The sequence below is a fragment of the Pinus tabuliformis genome, chromosome 2_1 (genome assembly GCF_031772625.1).
Source record: "Pinus tabuliformis cultivar Carrire ecotype Pingquan chromosome 2_1, CPIR1, whole genome shotgun sequence".
Lineage (NCBI taxonomy): Eukaryota > Viridiplantae > Streptophyta > Pinopsida > Pinales > Pinaceae > Pinus > Pinus tabuliformis.
This window is the reverse complement of record NC_142299.1, coordinates 443,874,263-443,895,453: the sequence shown is the minus strand read 5'-3', so window position 1 is coordinate 443,895,453 and position 21,191 is coordinate 443,874,263. Positions and strand designations below refer to the sequence as shown.

Here is a 21,191-nt window from a genome sequence, read left to right as displayed (position 1 = left end):
GTAAATTTATGATTTCCAAAGAGTGAAGATTTCCAATAGTTTTTGGAATTTTACCTACTAAAGCATTTTTCCTAAGATAGAGTAAATAAAGCTTGCTCAATTTAGTAATAGTTTCAGGTATGCTACCGCTCAATTTATTAGAACCCAGACTCAAGAACTCAAGCTTGCTCAAGTTACCCAAATGAAATGGTATGCTCCCGGACAATTTGTTTCCACTTAGATGAAGGACCCTAAAGTTGTGCAACAACCCCAATTCATCTGGTATTCTCCCATCTAAACCATTCCCATTCAATGCAAGCACTCTCAGGTGAGTACAATTGCCAATAGTTGTAGGGATGTGACCACTGAAGCTGTTGTCTGACAGGTTAAGATAAGATAGGCTTCTCATTAAATGCAAACTGGGGATGTGACCACTGAAATTGTTCACTGACAGGTCAAGATAGGATAGATTTCTCATCAAATGCAAATTGGAAATGAATGTACCACTACTGAAATTGTTATTGGAAATAGACAACTCACTGAGAGATGTGCAGTTGCTCAAAGAAGTTGGAATACTTCCACCTAGATAATTATAATCTAAGTGGAGCTGTTCCAACTCGATCAGACGACCAAAGTCTGCTGGTATGGTCCCTGTGAAGTTGTTTGCTGAAAGCTCGATCCATTTGAGGCATGTGCAATTAGACAGTGCTTTTGGAATAGATCCTCCCAGGTACTGATTGTAGTTGAGGTCAAGTATTCTCAGCGCTTTAAGCTGCCCGAATGTCGGTGGAATCACTCCTGTAAAATAATTACCAGAGAGAATCAGCGTGTGCAATAAGGAGAGGTTGCCCAAATCTGGGGAAATGATACCTTCCAATCTGGAATTAGGAAGATTTATGGCAACAACTCTTTTACTAGTGTGTCACCTGCAGGTAATACCATGCCAGGAGCACACCTGTGAGTTCTCCGCGCTCCAGATGGATCCGATTTGATATGTCTTTTAAAAGACAGAAGAGCTTCCACGTCCCTTCTCTCGTGACGGTCCGTGGATGATCGGAATTGGTGACCATCCTCCAGCACAGCACGTCCATTAAAAGCAAATTCATCCGAAGAAAAATTGGTGCGAAGATAACTCAATCCGCCAATTTGGCCAGACACATGAGCACGGGAATGTACATTCAAGAGCGAGTAAGTAACAACTGTTATACTTACAGACAGAGTGGCCACCATAATGATGAAGCACACGAACCTCAGAATCACAACGCCTTTATGATCCATTTCTCCCTCTCCTAAACTCAAACGTCCTTTCAATCTGAGTGAGTGAGTTCAGCTTCTTGTTCTTAGCTATATATAGAAAAGGAGAGCAGGTCTCATATTATGGCAACTAGGCCTGGAATTTGATGTCATGTAGGACGTATTTTGCATTCTAAGACGTATTTGACGGCTGTTGTAAGTTTTTTCACGTTATTTTTGACTTGTGTTATACCTCTTCATCCCGTCATTTTGACGTTTGATTTCAAATGTAAACCGTAAAAATTTATGATACCTCCATCCTACCTAAAGTTGCAAGCAATGTGAAATTATGAATGATGGGACACTCTACCATAGAGTTCGACTTCCAACTTCAAGCACGGTATTTTTTTGAATTCGTCAAAACATATAATTGGTCAGAGAATAGTGCGACGCCATGAAGAAGTGTTAATGCGGCCCTTGTAATCTAAAAATAACGAGCCTAAGCTGTTCAAACCAATTATTCGTATGAATATTTACCCGGTCGTCAACTTACAACCTTCCTAGGCATTTCAATTAATCGGTTGATAGTCACTGGTCATATGACGGTTGCATTAATTATCCATTGATTATGAGTCATTAACATTTGATATTTTTCTTGACTTTATTGAGAGAGCGAGATACCTACAGGATAGACCGCTTTTTCCAAACAAATCCACCCATACTATCAAATTAGTTGTATTCAAATTCGGCCATACTAACAAAGACTTACTATTCCCATCTGTTGAAACTAGCATAATAGTGATCATGGTGGTAGCTCCATCATCTGCATTCACTGGGAGGCCTTGTTTCTTGTCCCTACTTATTTAGCTCTTTGCTGAGTGAATAGCATTCAGAATTTTGTAAATGTTTTGCAGACAATCCATTCAAACAACAGCTCGGTGTGACTAAGTTTCCCCTGCGAAGCATTTACTCGATAATAACATCAAGATTGAACAGAGACCTTCCTCATGGGAACCAAGAATAAGCTTCTTTGTTGGATCAAATGTCACTTTTTTTCATTTCTCTCTAACACCTCATGGATTATTCTCTTTTAGCTTTTTAAAAAAATCCAAAAAAATCATTGAGCTATGTGCCCCTGAATTTTTTTTTGTTCTTCTATCCTATGCCATTCTTGGAGGCCTCTTCCATTCCTAATAAGATTTGAACCATCGACAACCTAGTGAAGTATAAAATTTGACCACTACCCATCATGATTTGAATTGTTGTTCCATGACCTTTTGGTTCGTCTTTCAGAATTTGAAATTTCGCTTTCATTCCCTATTGTCTGGTTTTCCAATCTATGTTTATAAGCTTATAAACATGTGGATTTTGTTTAAAGGAAATTGGAGAAATAGTAAAATGCAGTAGTTTCTAGTTACTCAGTGATTTTTAAGAAATAGTTTTAATTTTATTTGTGAAATTAGTTTTTATTTTCAATTATTTAATTTAATTTACTTTTTTTTAACTAAATTATTCTTTATCCCCAGAAACACAATGTCTTGTTCAAAGCTGTGACATTGCACTCATGTCCTCGTCCATTAGCAAATTCACTGCAAGTGCCCCAACTTCTTGTTGAACCACAACTGAACATACAATCTTTTAAGATATAACTACATCGAATTAAATCGATTAATGTAGAGAAGCCTAGGTGATAACTGCCCAAGGATTTGACATTTCTTTTTCAATATAAAGTAGCCACTTGAACGTGTTGGGCCTTGATAACCCGACTTCACTAATCTCTTTCATTTGGTTGGCCTTGTTAGAAGAGTGTCGAATCACTGTATAAATCACTCATTATGTTGTATGTTGAGGTATAGTTAGTTTTTTCAGCACCTTTTCTGGTATTCAAGTTATGGATTGTGATGTTTTATTAAGGGTTTAATTTACCATTAGAATTTTATTTTGCAACTTATGTTTGAGGAAAACAAATTGGAATTAGTTTGTAGTAATTGTCAAGAATGTCAATGGTCTCTAGACACAATTTCTACTGATTCACTTTATCTGTTATTATGGAAATTTATTTTTTAATGGCCCATGGGAACTCATTTTACTTAGGTTTCCATATATATTGAAGATTCTCTACTTAGTCTTTGTTCTTCTTTATGCTTCCACTATTCATAATAAACAACATTTTTTTCCAAATAATACAATGAGGAATTTTAAATGTTATGATATATTTACAGATAATGCAGGAATGCATATCCAATGCTGCTACATATCCTAACATATCCTAATGAGTATAAAGAGGGCATGGTGATAGTGATATATTTTCTGGTATCAAGTGGAAGCTATATGCTAAAGTTCTATATAGTTTTTTTTTTATAAATCTCCTTGTGGAAAAAATTGCAATTTCTATTTAAAAAAAGAATAGAAATCACATGCCTAATGTGCTTTAAGCATGATTACAAAGGTAGAGGAAAGTAAAAAGACTAATATTTTGCCCTCAATACATGTGGATCACAAAAATAAAAAATCCCATCCTAGAGTCCACTCTAGAAGCTTTCCTCCCAAAATAAGCCCCCATAATATAAATCTCATGGTAGTTTTGAGTTATAAGGAATATATATTATAATTAGAAAATAAAAAATTAGTGAAAATGACTCATCAAAACTAGACATAAAATCAAAAGATAGAATACATTGATTGTATCAAAGTTCCAGATATAGAGTCTTCCAAAATAGTTCATCTAGCAGAACCAAGATATTGTTTCACGATTACATGAGCCCTACAGTCCACTCTAGAAACTTTCCTCCCAAAATAACCCCCCATAATATAAATCTCATGGCAGTTCTGAGTTATAAGGAATATATATTATAATTAGACAATAAAAAATTAGTGAAAATGACTCATCAAAACTAGACATCAAATCAAAAGATAGAATACCTTGATTGCATCAAGGTTCGAGATATAGAGTCTTCCAGAACAGTTCATCTAGGGGAACCAAGATATTGTTTCATGATTAAATGAGCGAATGATATTGTCTCAAACCTCTGATGCCTCTTTTCACTGATTTACCAAATCTTCCAACAGAACCTAGTGAATTTGTATCTTCCCTTCATTGATTGAATAACCAAGGAAGAATCCTATATATGTCGAAACTCACTCATTTTCCCACCACTCTCTCCAAAAGAAGATTGAATAACCAATGAAGAATCCAATATATGTTGAAACTCACTCATTTTCCCAGGGCTATCTCTGAAAGAAGACAAAGGCCATCATTTCAATATAATAGTTTTTCTCCCAATATTTATACTTTATATTATAGTGGTTGAAAGATAATTTTCAAATAAGGGAGTTTGACACTTACAAATCTGTGTAGAACATAAAATAAAGGGCATGAAAAATAAAAAAACGTCATCAAATTTTCAATTGACGGGCAGAGAGAATTTGAAATTCCAGGCATGCGCGGAAGTCGCGGTTCAGAACATGAGATAGAAAGATATGGGAAGTGGACGTATATCTGGAAGATAAGGGATATTGACTCCGGGTCATCTTGGGGCTATAGTAACACGTGAGTGAAAAGTTAACAGAGATCGAATTTGTAACAGAGTGTGAAAAAGCAAAGGGAGCATCTTCAAACACATGCTGTGATTGGTAAAATTTGGTATCTAACAGATTTGATTGAAATGATCATAGATGCCCTGAGTAAACTGGAAAAATTTGAAAATGCGAAAGATAAATGTGCGGACTCTTCGGGTCTTTAAGTGAGTTGGAAAAATTAGGGATAAGAGTAAATGTGTGTACTCTTCCGAGCTTTAAGGGAGTTGGATAAGGCAATTAATATTTAAGGCGGAGGAATTGCCTAGATTTCGTTCTCGTTCGGAAAATATTTCCGCTCTGGTCGGCATTCTTCCGAGGCGTTCCATTTCTGATTTGACTGTCAGAGTCCCTCAAAATCAAAATATTTCGGATCCGATCGGTCACATCCTCCGTCTAATTAGGCGACCCTACTTTGCTCGTTAATGCAATGCAGATGGCGGGTGGGCGACTTGAATTCCAAACCAGACACAAAACCAAGCCGTGCTAGAACTCCCCGACCTCCCACCGTGCCAGAGCTCCTTGACCTCCCTACCTCTCCGCTTCTCCAAAACTCGTCGACCTCCCTGTGCAGAGCTTGAACTGTAAGTATCCAACAAAATTGACCGCGTCATTGTCTCTCAAATTTAATCGTTTGAATTCTGAGTCTCTATATAGGCTTGCCCAACCACTAGGAAGGCACATAACAAATGTTTTTAAAATCATCATAGGTACCTGCAAAATCAAAATGTAAGAGGAGAGATGACCCACACAAATATTATTGGAAGACCCACCATGGCTCCTTCACTGTTTCAATATCCTCTAGGTAAGTAAGGTTCCGTTGCATTTGTTCTTTTTCTGAAAACATTTTTTGTTGAATCTCACCATTGCATTATTAAATTTTTTAAAATGCTTAAATAGGTTTATGGGCGAAACCGCACGTCAGTGTGTGTATTGCAATGTGAAAATCCTCTGCATCAGTAGTTTTTCCTTTGCATTAACTGATCTAGGTTTCTTTTCATTGGTTTCAGGCTTCAATTTTGATGGGTTTTATGTGTGCTTCTAATTTTAAGTATTTTTGTTGCTGAAATCAGGTATTGGCTCAAAAAAGGTTCATCGAATTTGTTGAACTTTCCTCATATGTTGACAATTTGAGTCTTAATGTATTCTATGGAGTTTGTGATTTAATTATTCTTCGAGCGACGGTCTATGCCCTTTTGGGATTTTGAGATTTCATTTAGGTTTCCTATTGAAATTCTTAATATATATGATTGAAGGAGGAGAGAGAAATAAACTTTATATATCCAAGGGCTGGTTTTTAGGAGGTTGACATTGTTGGGTTATGGTCAGATTCCTGATAGGTGTTTGTGAAGAAAAAACAACCTTTGCAATGGCTGACACCATGGATATTGATGATGATTCTTTGAGGGGGATTATGGATGTGTTTCCCTGATGCAGTAGTGCAGCACATGCTCTCATTTGTCAAGAATGCCAGAGATGTGGCCATGTATTGTTGTGTTAGTAAAAAATGGAGAGAGGCAATGAGAAACATTCAGAGCCTTTATTTTTCGAGAAGTGTTTGTGACGAGGGATTGACTGAGTCAGATGTTGTTGTAAGCTGCATGGTATTCTCAACATCTGCATTTGAAGGGCTAACTGTGTACTGCGATTTTTCTAGCAATAGCTTACGAGCTTGGTTGTCACACACATGCAATTCATTGAAGTACTTGGAACTTCGACTCGATAATCTTGTAGTAAAAGGTCTTGTACCTAATTTTCCCACTAAGCTTGATTACATTTGTTCCTTGCCTCATCTTGAAAGCCTCAAGTTACGGGTGTTCATTTATCACAAACACCAAATTGGAGCTCTTTCATGAGCCTTCATACATTGGAAGTTGTTGGTATTCGTACATGTGATTTTTCTTTATCTAGCATCATTCATTTGTGTCTGATGCTAAAGTGTTTGTCTTTGCTAGGATGTGATGGTGTCAAAGTGGTGATCATTGATTTGCAACTTCTAGAGTAGTGCAAATTGGATTTTTATGGTATAGGTGATTGCTCTATCAACATAACTGCTCCCAAACTTTAATCCTTTGAAGTACAAGGAGCTGTTTGGATTCATATAAAGGAAATTCACTCCCTAAGGTGGCTTTCAATAACAAACAATGCAGGTTTACATATTATGTTTTAAGATTCTCTTACATATTTTCTTCCAGTTCTTCTGTTTCATTTCATTTTCTTTTAAATGCATACTTTTATTTTGATTTTTGTCTTGCTTTGTTTTTGTAATATTTCAAATTGTTTTGTTTCCTAGGAAAGTAAATAAGGTTGAAGTATTTAAAGTATCTATCCATTCAGGGAGTGCAGTGATATTGGGATGCTATAAACACAGTTTTGCAATCTGCCTCTGATGTGAAGCATTTGGTAATGAAAATTGAGTTTAGCGAAGATGCAGAAAGACTGCAACCCTTTCCTGAGATGGAATTTGTTGATTGTTTCAATAGTCATCCAAGAATAACCAATTTTTAAGTACATCGTGCCATGTTTGTTGTGTTGTTACAAAGAAACAACTTGGCACAAGAAAGCTTGTTCATCTCTAAATTATAACATATTGTTTGGAAAGCTGGTTGCTATCTTTGCATTTTATTTTTTGGTAAGTGTTTTTGTTGGAAAAATGGAAAGCTCAATGAAATATTTGTATTAATTTTTTCTTCTAAAGTTGTATTTTTTATCTTGCAGTTGGACTCCTTGTTCACCATACCTTGCCTGGAAAATATTTTTATTACAGTGAGGTCACCTTTGAATGTTGAATAGAAAATGATGACATTAATGTCCTTAGTTAAATACAACCCAAAACCAAAAGAATTGATTATACGAATTTCCCAAATGAAGAACTGCCAAGAAACTGCAGACAAATTCTTTGAGCAGGTTATGAGGTTCAAGCTTAGGAATCAGGTTGTCACAATTGAGTAAATCAATTCAGGGTTTCGATGCTTGATGCTTTTGGCTTACCTCTTATGGGAGGTTCTGGAAGCAACACAATCTTATGGTTTAAAGAGTTATGATTTTTGTACTTGGGGCATCAGAGATTAAGGTGCCTACCCTATTTTTGGGAAATACAACTGATGTGCTCTATAATGTTGGCATTATGAGACAAGTGTTGTCCTTGATGGAAAATCACACTGATAACAAATCATAGTGCAGAAGGATAGCAGCAAGGAATTGATGATCAATCTACAAGTATGAAGAAAAATATATACACGCAGTTTCACTATATACCAAATCGTGTATACAAGCAGGTTCACTATATACCAAGTCGCGTATACACAGGTTCGCTATATACCAAGTCACGTGTACACGCTGGTTGGCTTTAGTAAAAGCGCGTGTATGTGGAAAACTTATCTTTGGTCCACGACGGTTATTCCTTGGAAGTTGTGCCTATGGTTTTGGAACTTGGTGTCTCGACGGACGTGCTGATCCCTAGTTTTGAAGATGATGGTATTGGATTTCTATGGTTTTGGCTCTTGGTATTGAACAAGGCCTAAGGCTATATAAGGAGAAGGAAATCATTAGGCAAGTGTATCTGAAATGTCCTGAATATCTGATGAAGTATTAGATCCAGTATGCAGGTTATTGGCTGATGATGTATTGCTTGATCTGAGCTAAGGAGAGATCTTATCGGTTGATGGAGAACAAGATCTAAGGAGAGATCGGGATCAAATGGTTTGAAATGAACTATCTTTATTATGCGTATTTCTAGATCCGCATGACTGATGCAATATTATGTTCTGGGTATAACTGATGTCTGGTACAGCTGCAAGTTATGAAAAATTATTTTTAGATCTGTACGCAGGTTGTCTTCGGTAAAACCGCGTGTATACGCGGGTTGCCTTCATTGAAGTAGCGTATATCTTTTGGAGCTTGATTTTTGGGTTACAGCTGGGTCTGACTGTTATTGCAGAGTTCTGTAGTCTGCTCTGTGTTCTGGTGACTGGGTTTGACAGGGTTTCAGTGGTTCAGTGATTCAAAGATTGTTGATGTGAGTATTGGTTGTTTTATGAAGGTTGAATGAATTGTGGTCTTCAGATTGTAATATTGTGCTTCAGGAATATCCAGTCTGAAAATGTATGAAAAGTGGTACCTGAAGGAAAGAAGATTGTAGGCCTTCACCTACGTACCAGTATCTTAGCTAGTACAAGAGCAAAGGGGGTTGAAGCTCCCTTCCAAGGAAGTTTGGAGAACGAGAGAAGGTTGAAGCCTTCCGCAGGTTGTAGCATACGTACTTGTATAAGGCTGCACTAGTACAAAAGAATGTAAACAGAAGTTCTTATTAAAGAAAGATAGAGACGACTTGCAGCAGGTGGTGTTCACCCACATTGGGTTTCCACCTTATATCATGGTGTTCATGTGTGTGGCTTTTGTGTGATGATCTGTTCTGTTATACTGTTTACTCTTAATATGGTGAATAATGACCTGGTGCACTTAACTGAAGATAAACTAACTGAATTATAAGTTTTCTGGTTATACGTTGTTTTCTTTAGACAAAGTAGAGTGTACACGCTGGTTCACTTAACTGAAGTAGCGTATATGTTTCTGAGCATTGAAAAAGTTTTATTGATCTGATAATACTGATTCACCCCCCCTCTCAGTATTATTTCCAACAATTGGTATCAGAGCAGGTCCTTCAGAGAAGCTTGATCGCTTGAAGGTAGATCGTTCATCATGAGCAACTACGAGAGAGAAGCATCAATCAGGCCATCGGTTTTTGATGGGACAAACTTCAATTATTGGAAGGTAAGAGTTACTGCCTATCTTCAATCTCTTGGTACAGAAGTTTGGGACATCGTAGAAACAGGCTACGCTTTTCCTTCAGCTACCCCTACAGATGCAGCTGAGAAAAAGAAGTATGAAACAAATGCGAAAGCAGTCAGTACCCTATTAGGATGTATATCCCAAACGGAATTCATGAAGGTAATGCAATACAAATCCGCAAAAGAGATATGGGAAAAAATTGTCACGAGCTATGAAGGAGATGAACAGGTAAAGCGTGCTAAACTTCAACAGGATTTAGTATGAGACTCTCAAGATGTATAATGATGAAAGTGTGGCTAACTATTTTCTTCGGGTAGATGAGATCGTTAATTGTATGAAAAATTTGGGTGAAGAAATAAAAGAGGCTATAGTGGTTGAAAAGGTTCTAAGATCATTGTCCCCCAAGTTTGAATCTAAAGTATCTGCAATAGAAGAAAAGGAAAATCTACGAATTCTTACTATGTCTCAGCTACATGGAATTCTAACTGCTTATGAAATGAGAAAGGGAGGTCCATCAGACAGAAGAGAAGCTGCTTTCAAGGCATCAGGAAAAGAAGATTATTATGAAGCAAGCCACGTCCTAGAAGAAGAGGAAGAAGAATCAAATTTTGTCAGAAATCTTCAAAGGGATTCTGGAAGGTTCAGAGGTAAGTTACCTTTTAAATGCTTTGCTTGTGGAAGAGTAGGTCATTATGCTGCAAAATGTCCTTATAAGGATAAAGGAAAGGAACCTGCTAGATGGAACAAGAAACAGAGTGCAAATAAGAAAAGCTACTACACTCATGAAGATAGTGATGGTCTATCGAATAGTGATGAAGATGAACGAGGTAATGAATATAAGTTGTTAATGGCATTTGAAGATGATGATTATATGGATGCTATATATGTGGATAACCTTTATGATGAAATTACTAGACTCAAGAGATGTATAGAAGAAAAGAATATGATCATTGATACTCTACAATTTCAAATTGATGAAAAGGAAAAACATCTTGAAAAACTAGAAGGTGAAATTGCTATTCTTAGAAAAGAGATTGAGAAAACAAAAGCTATTAATATTAAATTTGTTAAAGGATCTGAAACCTTGGATGAGATTATCAATGTGCAACGATCTCCTCTGATCAAGACAGGTCTTGGATATAATGGAGAAACATCTCAAGCCTCTACCTCTAAAAGTTATCTTGATGCAGCAAGGAAAAGCGAGCAAAGGCCAAATAAAAGTTATCAGGTGAATCAGGGACAATTTACCTCAAGAACAAATAGAGACCATCAAGAAATTTGGGGAAAAACTTCCTTAAGGACAAACAGAAGCTACAATCAGCCACAGGTAAAATCTTCCCAATTTGCTCCAAGAACAAATAGAAGCTACAATCGGTTGGATGATAGATCTGGTTATCGCAAAATTTTCTTTAATGGCCAAAGCTTTTCTTGCCATAACTTCGGTCACAAAGCAGCTCAATGTGTTGCATACAAGACAATCATGACTAGAGAAGCTCAAAAGCAAGGGAGAATGACTGAAACCATGAAAAGGACTTATAACAACTTTTCGGTTCTTGAAAATGAAGTTGAATGCTCTATTTGTAATAACTTTGGTCATGAAGACTCTGAATGCAGGAGCAGGTTCCGGAAGACAATTCAGAAGGAGCAAAGCTCAAATGTCAGAACATGGAGAATAAAGGAACCACAACCAGAAAGATTTGGGATAGCCTTTTATGCAGAAGGTCAAGAAAGTCTATGGTACATTGACAGCGGATGTTCGAAGCATATGACAGGGGACAAAGAAAAGCTTGAGTCATATACCGCATTAGAAAAGGGGAAGAAAGTTTCTTTTGGAAACGATATCTCTGCAGCCATAAAAGGAAAAGGTGTGGCTCCATTGAAACAAAAGGTCAAAGCTGGAAATGTTTTGTATGTAGATGGATTGAAGCATAATCTTCTGAGTGTCAGTCAGATGTGCGATCAAGGAACAGAGGTAATATTTAGATCAAATGCATGCTGTGTTCGTGATCTTGATACAGGTAAAACAGTGATCAAAGGAAGAAGGACTCCAAATAATCTATACATATTTGAAGAAGGACCACAACAATTCTATTTGAGCAAGGATGATGAACACTGGCTATGGCATCGAAGGTTGGGGCATCTAAGCTTTTCACAAATAAGGAAAGCATGCAAATATCAGGTAGTTCGTAGTCTTCCAGATATCAAAATTCCAGACAACACTATATGCAAATCTTGTCAGTTTGGAAAGCAAACCAGAACTAACTTTCCAGAGAAGTAACGATCAGCTAGCATGCCTCTTGAGCTAGTACATACAGATACATGTGGTCCATTCAGAAAAAGAACACCTCGAGGAGAAGAATACTTGATATTATTCATTGACGATTTCTCCAGGTTTGTCTGGTTAGCACTTATGAAGCACAAAGATGAAGCATTCAAAAAATTCAAATCCTTCAAAGCCTAGGTTGAAAATGAATCAGGACACAAAATTAAGTGCCTCAGATCTGACAGAGGTGGGGAGTTTACGTCAAACGAATTTTTCGATTTCTGTGAAGAACATGGGATAAGAAGAGAATTCTCTACAGCTAGAACTCCTCAACAAAATGGGGTGGTGGAAAGAATGAACAGAACAATCCAACAAATGGCTCGTGCTATGCTTGATGAATCAGGTACTCCCGCAACTTTCTGGGGTGAAGCTGCACATGCTGCGGTTATTATTCTTAACAAAACAAATGTCTGAGTAAACATCACTCAAACACCACATGAGCTCTGGAGTGGTGAGACTCCTTCGGTGAAGCACTTCAAAATATTTTGGAGCAAATGTTATATTAATAATACTGATGAGCAACTTGGCAAACTTGAACCAAGAGCAGATGAAGGCATTCTTCTTGGTTATTCTCCATATAGCAAATCATACAAGTGCTACAATAAAAGACTTGGCAGAATTGTTGACAGCATTGATGTAGTGGTTGATGAGAAGGGATATATTCCTAGGCAAGTTCATCATGAAGACATTGAAGAAGATGAAGGCTACACCCAAAGGCATAATGATGAAGAAGAAGAACCTCAAGAAGAACCAGAGGAGCAGGCAAGAATAGAAGAGAAGACCCCATCCAGATATGTTCAAAAGAATCATCCAGAATCTCAGATTGTGGGGCAGAAAGAAGCAGGAATACAAACAAGAAGAAGAATTGTAGAAGCTTCAAGCTATTTGGCATTACTCTCTTCCACTGAACCACAAAATGTGAAAGAGGCATGCAAAGATGAATGTTGGGTCAAAGCAATAGATGAAGAACTTGAGCAGATCGAAAAGAACAACACTTGGGAACTAGTTCCTAGACCAGAAGATAAGAATGTCATAGGGACAAAATGGGTCTTCAAGAATAAATTGAATGAAAATGGAGAAGTAATTAGAAACAAGGCCAGACTTGTTTGTAAAGGGTATGCACAGCAAGAAGGGATAGATTTTGAAGAGACCTTTGCTCCTGTAGCAAGACTTGAGGCCATCCGAATGTTCCTTGCTCTCTCAAGCTTTCAAAACTTCAAGGTATTTCAAATGGACGTGAAATCAGCCTGTCTGAATGGAGACTTAGAAGAAGAAGTATATATTGAGCATCCAGATGGTTTCATTCTTGGGAATGATCCAAACCTTGTATGAAAATTAAAAAAGGCTCTCTATGGTCTCAAACAAGCTCCAAGGGCTTGGTACTATCGATTGGACAAATATGTTCACCAACAAGGCTTTTCAAAAGGATCAGCAGATAGCAATCTCTATATAAAAATTGAAAATAAAAAATTGCTAATACTTGTTGTTTATGTAGATGATATTATCTTTGGCAGCAATGAAGAGACTATGAGTCAAAACTTTGCCTTGGTTATGCAGAAAGAATTCGAAATGTCACTACTTGGAGAATTGACATACTTTCTTGGATTGCAAATCCAACAAAATCAAGGAGGCATCTTCTTGTCTCAAACCAAGTACCTCAAGCAGATCTTGAAGAAGTATGGCATGGAAGATTCAAAGCCAGTATGTACACCCATGGTTACAAGATGCAACCTCAGTGCAAATGATGAATCAGCAGCAGTTCATCAACCAACTTATAGATCCATGATTGGGAGTTTGCTTTATTTGACAGGTACCCAACCAGACATCATGCATGCAGTCGGAATAGTTGGGAGATTTCAGGCAAATCCAAAGGAGACTCATCTTCAGGCAGTGAAGAGAACCTTCAAATATCTTCAAGGGACACAAAATTATGGATTATGGTATCCTAGAGATAGAGATCTCACACTTCATGCTTATACAGATGCAGATTGGGCCGGAAGCGTGGATGACAGGAAGAGCACAAGTGGTGGTGCATTCTTTATGGGCTCCAGATTAGTATCTTGGTTCAACAAGAAACAGAGTTCGATTGCCTTATCTACAGCTGAAGCAGAATATGTGGCTGTGGCATCTTGTTGCACACAACTTCTTTGGATGATGCAGACCTTGCAGGATTTTCAAATCACTTGCACTTCACCAGTCTCTATCTTATGTGATAATACAAGTGCAATCAGCATTTCAAAGAATCCAGTCATGCACTCAAAGACCAAGCACATACCAATCAAGTACCATTTTCTTCGGGAACAAGTGCTTGAGCAGAAGGTCAAGTTGGAGTATGTTCCTTCTAAGGAACAAGTTGCTGATATTCTCACAAAACCACTGCCCAGGGAAACCTTTGAATATCTCAGACAAAAGCTGGGAGTATTTGATGCTTCATCCTGCTGTTGAAGCTTGTCTGTTCTACATAAAATTTGGTATACGCAAGTTACATAAGGGATATCCGCGTATATACGCCGATTTATGTTGGGAAAGTCGCGTGTATGGTGTACGTGTGTTGCAGAAAGCATATCCGCGTGCATACACCGTTTTCTGCAGGAGAAGTCGCGTATATGGAGTTCTGAATAGCAAGGGCAGACTCTGGTCGGAGAAGGTCTGAGATGGGTATGCCAGAATTCTTCAGGCACAGGTTCAGGGAGAGCAGCAGGCACGGGTTCAGGGGGAGCAGATTAAAGTCTCATAAAGCATTGTTGGCATTTAGATGCTTTTGGTTCTAGTACACAACTGTTGTTGGTGTCAGGAGAAGGAGCTCATAAGGAAATCTTGGTTGCTGATCTAAAAGATGTGTATCAGATGCTGCTTGTGACTTTCATAAGTCTTGGTCTAGATTTGTTGTCTCTATGTCATGTATCTCTTCTGTGATATCTCTCTTATGGTGTCAAGGTCATGTAACGGCCTATGTTGGTTTCCCCACTATGCCTGGGATGAATGATGTAATATAATTGGTTGTTTCTGATGTATCCCCTCTTGGTTGGGAGTATGGATGTATGTATTGAGTCTTTTGGTAATAGGAAGGTCCCCTATGGTGTATAAGTCTTGGTTCCTTTGAAGAACATCTTTTGCAGATCTTGCCTACAGTCAGAGGAAGCATGTTTCAGCACAGCCAAGCAAAGATATCAGCATGCACTCAGGGGGAGCACAGCCCTTTGCCCTTGATGACAAAGGGGGTGAGTGATTTGATTTGGTATTGTTGCCATCAAGTCCAAAGGGGGAGATTGTTGGCATTATGAGACAAGTGTTGTCCTTGATGGCAAATCACACTGATAACAAATCATAGTGCAGAAGGATAGCAGCAAGGAATTGATGATCAGTCTACAAGTATGAAGAAAAATATATACACGCTGGTTCACTATATACCAAGTCGCGTATACAAGTAGGTTCACTATATACCAAGTCGCGTATACGCAGGTTCGCTATATACCAAGTCGTGTGTACACGTTGGTTGGCTTCAGTAAAAGCGCGTGTATGTGGAAAACTTATCTTTGGTCCACGGCGATTATTCCTTGGAAGTTGTGCCTATGGTTTTGGACCTTGGTGTCTCGACGGACGTGCTGATCCCTAGTTTTGAAGATGATGGTAATGGATTTCTATGGTTTTGGCTCTTGGTATTGAACAAGGCCTAAGGCTATATAAGGAGAAGGAAATCATTAGGCAAGTGTATCTGAAATGTCTTGAATATCTGATGAAGTATTAGATCCAGTATGCAGGTTATTGGTTGATGATGTATTGCTTGATCTGAGCTAAGGAGAGATCTTATCGGTTGATGGAGAACAAGATCTAAGGAGAGATCGGGATAAAATGGTTTGAAATGAACTATCTTTATTATGCGTATTTCTAGATCCGCATGACTAACGCAATATTATGTTCTGGGTATAACTGATGTCTGGTACAGCAGCAAGTTATGAAAAATTATTTTTAGATCTGTACGCAGGTTGTCTTTGGTAAAACTGCGTGTATACGCGGGTTGCCTTCATTGAAGTAGCGTATATCTTTTGGAGCTTGATTTTTGGGTTACAGCTGGGTCTGACTGTTATTGCAGAGTTCTGTAGTTTGCTCTGTGTTCTGGTGACTGGGTTTGACAGGGTTTCAGTGGTTCAGTGATTCAAAGATTGTTGATGTGAGTATTGGTTGTTTTATGAAGGTTGAATGAATTGTGGTCTTCATATTGTAATATTGTGCTTCAGGAACATCCAGTCTGAAAATGTATGAAAAGTGGTACCTGAAGGAAAGAAGATTGTAGGCCTGCACCTACGTACTAGTATCTTAGCTAGTACAAGAGCAAAGGGGGTTGAAGCTCCCTTCCAAGGAAGTTTGGAGAACGAGAGAAGGTTGAAGCCTTCTGCAGGTTGTAGCCTGCATACTGGTATAAGGCTGCACCAGTACAAAAGATTGTAAACTGAAGTTCTTATTAAAGAAAGATAGAGACGACTTGCAGCAGGTGGTTTTCACCCACATTGGGTTTCCACCTTATATCATAGTGTTCATGTGTGTGGCTTTTGTGTGATGATCTGTTCTGTTATACTGTTTACTCTTAATATGGTGAATAATGACATGATGCACTTAACTGAAGATAAACTAACTGAATTATAAGTTTTCTGGTTATACGCTATTTTCTTTAGACACAGTAGCGTGTACACGCTGGTTCACTTAACTGAAGTAGCGTATATGTTTCTGAGCATTCAAAACGTTTTATTGATCTCATAATACTGATTCACCCCCCCTCTCAGTATTATTTCCAACATATAATTCTCTAAATCTCAAATTTGAAATTATTTAAGAATCAGACTTGAGTTTCATCTCATTTACTTTTATTTTTGAAGTAGAGTTAATGTCCTCTTATAATTATGGGTTTGATTGTCACATTTGAGTTTGAGATGGAAATGGTAATATACAAAAGTTATACATTTTGGCACTTCTAAGGTGTCATTTTACCTTCTCTTTGATATAGAGCTTCGGGATATCAGGAAACGATGTTTAGGTTTCATTTTTAGTTTCTATCTTCTATAGAGTTATAAAGAGAGAACCTTTGTAAACGGTTTGATCACCATTGGATTGATTTCTGTTGGAGGCAGAATCATTGCTATTTGGAAAATATTGGATAGCAACATATTTGGAGGAGATACTACTTTTGCCTGTAATCACATCTTATGTATCGCAAATGCTATCCTTATTGCATATGATCTCTCCATTGTTTTTATTATTTCATGATCATAAACCTAGCAATGGCAGGTTTTGGAATGATTAGTTGTTTTATTGAAAAGAAATTGTTGTATAATTTCATGAATTGTGCCCTTGATTTATGTGAGATATTTTTACAAAATTTATGGCTTTATAACTTTTTTGGATGGTTTTGGCCTATAGGAAAATATGTTTGATCATTTGTTTTAATCAATTTTGGGTGTTATGCTTTATGGATCTTCTCTATTTGACATCCATAATAATTACAAATCTTGTTACTAACTACATATCCCTTAATTTAATCCACTTTCCTGATGTGTTTTACTAGATTTTTAGTTTGAACCATATTGAATTTTGAATGTGTTAAACCTAAAAACCTGAACCATATTGAATTCTGATGGTGATAAACCTAAAAAACGTTGCAAACTCTCATAGTACATACAAACATTGGTTATCATTAAATGATCATCTTTTATATATTTGTTCTTTCAGATTTTTGATGTAGCTTTTAGTTGGTCTTTAGCCAAAAATATTATTTACAATGCACTCTCAAATGGTCATCTTTTACATTTTTGTCGACCATTCCCTTAATAATCATCAATTGCAATATTTCTGCTTCAGAGTATATAGGTGTAACATTTAGTTAGAGAAGTAGATGGTTTACAATACCCTCTTTTACACATCTCTCCATTGTTCACCTAATAATCATCAATTATGTTAAATGCTAAACTATGATATAGCTCTTACACGAAAGGAATTTCAATTGAGCACTTTTTAGAACCTAACCTTTAATGTACTAAAGTTGATTTTAGAAATCAAGAATTTTCACTCTTTGAACTTAAAAAGTAATTTAATTATAGATTTGAATATATAGTACATTATCACAACTTGAGATGGCTAAGCATTTCTCTACTTTATGTAGAATTTCCCACTGTAGATCAACAGATTATGCAATATACTAAAGAAAAATATAAGATCTACTTCTACAACAAACTTTGCGGAAGCTTAATCGAATATGGGAAAGATCAATAGAACACATATAACTGATAAAGAGAAAGCAATCACACATGAATACAGAAGAATAATCCTGGGGAAAGCCTCAGCCTAAAACCTCAATCTCTGTAATTTTATACAAGTGGAAATATGTTCAGATTACAAAAAGAATCAGCTCTCAAGCTATCCCACTCTCTCTACAATAAAACAATACAACTCACAGACTGAATATACACAACATATGTTCTCCTCAAGCCCTCCAAGCCTCCTATTTCCTTCTGCAGTTTTCCTTGGGGTCCAGTGATGCCACATGTGTGAATTGGCCTCATTCACACTTAATAAACTGAAGAAGTAACTGCGCAATCCTGAAGGAATGAATTCCTTCTACATGCAAGAGATATCCTCCAAGGAATATTCTTGCAACTGATAGTACATTGTCCCATCACCTGATCTCAACTGGGTCTCTGACTGAACTGACATGCATGAGTTATTTATGAGAGAATATTTAGATATCTAAAGTGCATCAGTTACATGCATGCATGCATTAACTAACTGAACTCACAATTAGTTCAACAAACTATTTGAACTAATCTAACCAGACTTGACTCAGTTAACTGAGCCAACTAATTACAACTCATCCTTATCTCTTTAACTGATGGATAAATTCTTCAATCAATGGAGAAACTATTGCATGTCCTCACATATACTTCATGTTTGATTTTCCACAACTAATTAGCTCATGGTGAATTAATTAATTATTTTACAAACAACTGCTAAGATCAAATTCGAATTTTACTTCTCTATTTTAGTTTAGGGACTGAATAAAATAGGAAGGTATCCCAAAATGCTATTTATAGCAGTACTAAATTTAGCACTTCTATATTTAGCATTTCTTGTTGCTATTTTCAACACTCCCTCTCAACAAGAAAGGGATTATCAGTGACCCCAATCCTGTCTCTGTGGAACTCAAACTTGCATTTTGACAGTGCCTTCGTCAAAATATCTGCATCCTGTTCTTCGGTCGAAACATACAGCAATAACATGATCCTCTTGACCACACATTCTCAAAGATGGTGATACCGGATATCTATGTGCTTGGACCTGTCATGAAAAACTAGATTCTCAGAGAGTTTGATACAACTCTGATTATCACAGTAGATCACTGTAGGATCCATCCTCTGACCAAACAATCCCACTAGAATCTTCCGCATCCAAATGGCCTCACATGCAGCCTAACTGACAACCATGTATTCAGACTCTGCTGAGGTAAGTGCAACTAATCTCTGTTTCCTGTTGTACCAAGTAACTGTAGCTGAACCAAGGTTTAAGATTCCTCCAAAAGTGCTCTTCCGGTCTGATGGACTCCCTGCCCAATCTGCATCTCTGAAGCCCTGAAGCTTCACTCCCTCTATCCGTTGGTACCACAAACCATACTGAGATGTGCCTCTAAGGTATCTCAGCACATGCTTCGCTGCCTTCCAAAACAGCTTGGTAGATTGAACCATAACTTGACTCAGCTGGTCCAGCGGAAAACATAAGTCGGGTCATGTGTTCACAAGATACATAAGTGAACCCACTAGCTACTGATAAACAATAGTAGCTACTACCTCACCTGAAGTAGCATCCTCCTTCCTCTAGTTCCCAGCTAGAGGAGTCTGCATGGGTTTGCACTTCTCCATATGGAACCACCTGAGGATCTCATTGGCATACTTTCCTTGAGACACAAAAACTTCTCCATCTCTTTGGCACACTTCCATGCCTAGAAAGTAGTGCATAAGACCCATGTCTTTCATTTCAAACTCTCTTGCAAGGTCCTCCTTGCAAGACTATATCAGCTGATCATCAGCTGTCAAAATTAGATCATCGATATAAAGAACAATGATCAATGGCTTACTTCTACCATGATGTGGTAAAGGTTCACATCTGCTTCACTCTTGGTGAAGCCCAACCCAGTGAAATAGCTGTCGATCTTGGTGTACCAAGCACGGGGTGCTTGCTTCAGCCCATATAGAGCCCTCTTGAGTCTGTACACATGCGACTCACAATTGAAGGTCTTGAAACCTTCTGGCTGCTCAATGTACACCTCCTCCTCAATCTTCCCATTGAGGAATGTTGTCTTCACATCTATCTGGTGGATCTTCCACCCCATCTGAGCTGATAGTGCCAACATCAATCTAATCGATGAGTACCTTGCTACGGGAGAAAAAGTCTCATTGTAGTCGATCCCCTCGACCTGTGAGAAACCCCAGGCAACAAACCTTGCCTTATGTTTCTCAACACTGCCATCAGCGGCCTGCTTTACCTTGTAAAGCCATCTGGAACTCACCATTGACTTGTCCTCAGGTCTTCGGAAAACATCCCAAACACAGTTCCGCACGATGGAGTTGTACTCCTCCACCATTGCATCAACCCAGATTGGTTGTTGCAGTTCCTCCTCGAATGAAGAAGGATCGGAATCTACACACTCCCCAACCAGGGCCATGTAACCAGTGTACCACTGGGCGACCTCCTCTGTCTACGCTGAGAAGATGGTTGTCCCACATTCTCTCGCACATCCAACATCAACCTGTCAACTTCCCTTGAGCGTTTCCGCCCATCTCTAGAAGTCTCAGCATGAGTGGATGTCTCCACTCCCGGATCCTCTACATTCGGCTACTCCGAATCAATCTGAGGCTCCTCCTCCTTAGGAACTGAAAGTTGCTCATCTGCATGCAACTTGAGCTCCCTCTCATGTGATACTCGCATGGCTTTCTGCTCGTTGAACTTTAGATCCCTGTGTACCACAGCCCTCTGACTGGTAGGAAGGTACACCTGATAGTTGTGGGGTGTATCCGTGTACACCACAAGTATTCCCAACTCAGCTATGGGATCTAGCTTCTTTCGGGCATCTTTGGTCACATGACAGTAAACTGATGATCCAAAGTTTCGGAAGTGACTGACATCTGGTCGCTTCCCAAAAAAGGCCTCCATAGGTGTCTTCATTCCCAGTATATGGTGCGGGCTTCTGTTTTGCAAGTATACTGCTGTATTGCATGCCTCAGCCCACAAATGCAGTGGTAGGCTT

At 38.1% G+C, this 21,191-nt stretch overlaps 1 pseudogene; it reads left to right on the top strand.

Moving 5' to 3' along the window:
* The first annotated feature begins 6,157 nt into the window (after window positions 1-6,157).
* On the top strand, window positions 6,158-7,881 carry LOC149200833 (F-box protein At1g10780-like; annotated as a pseudogene).
* The last annotated feature ends 13,310 nt before the right edge of the window (window positions 7,882-21,191 follow it).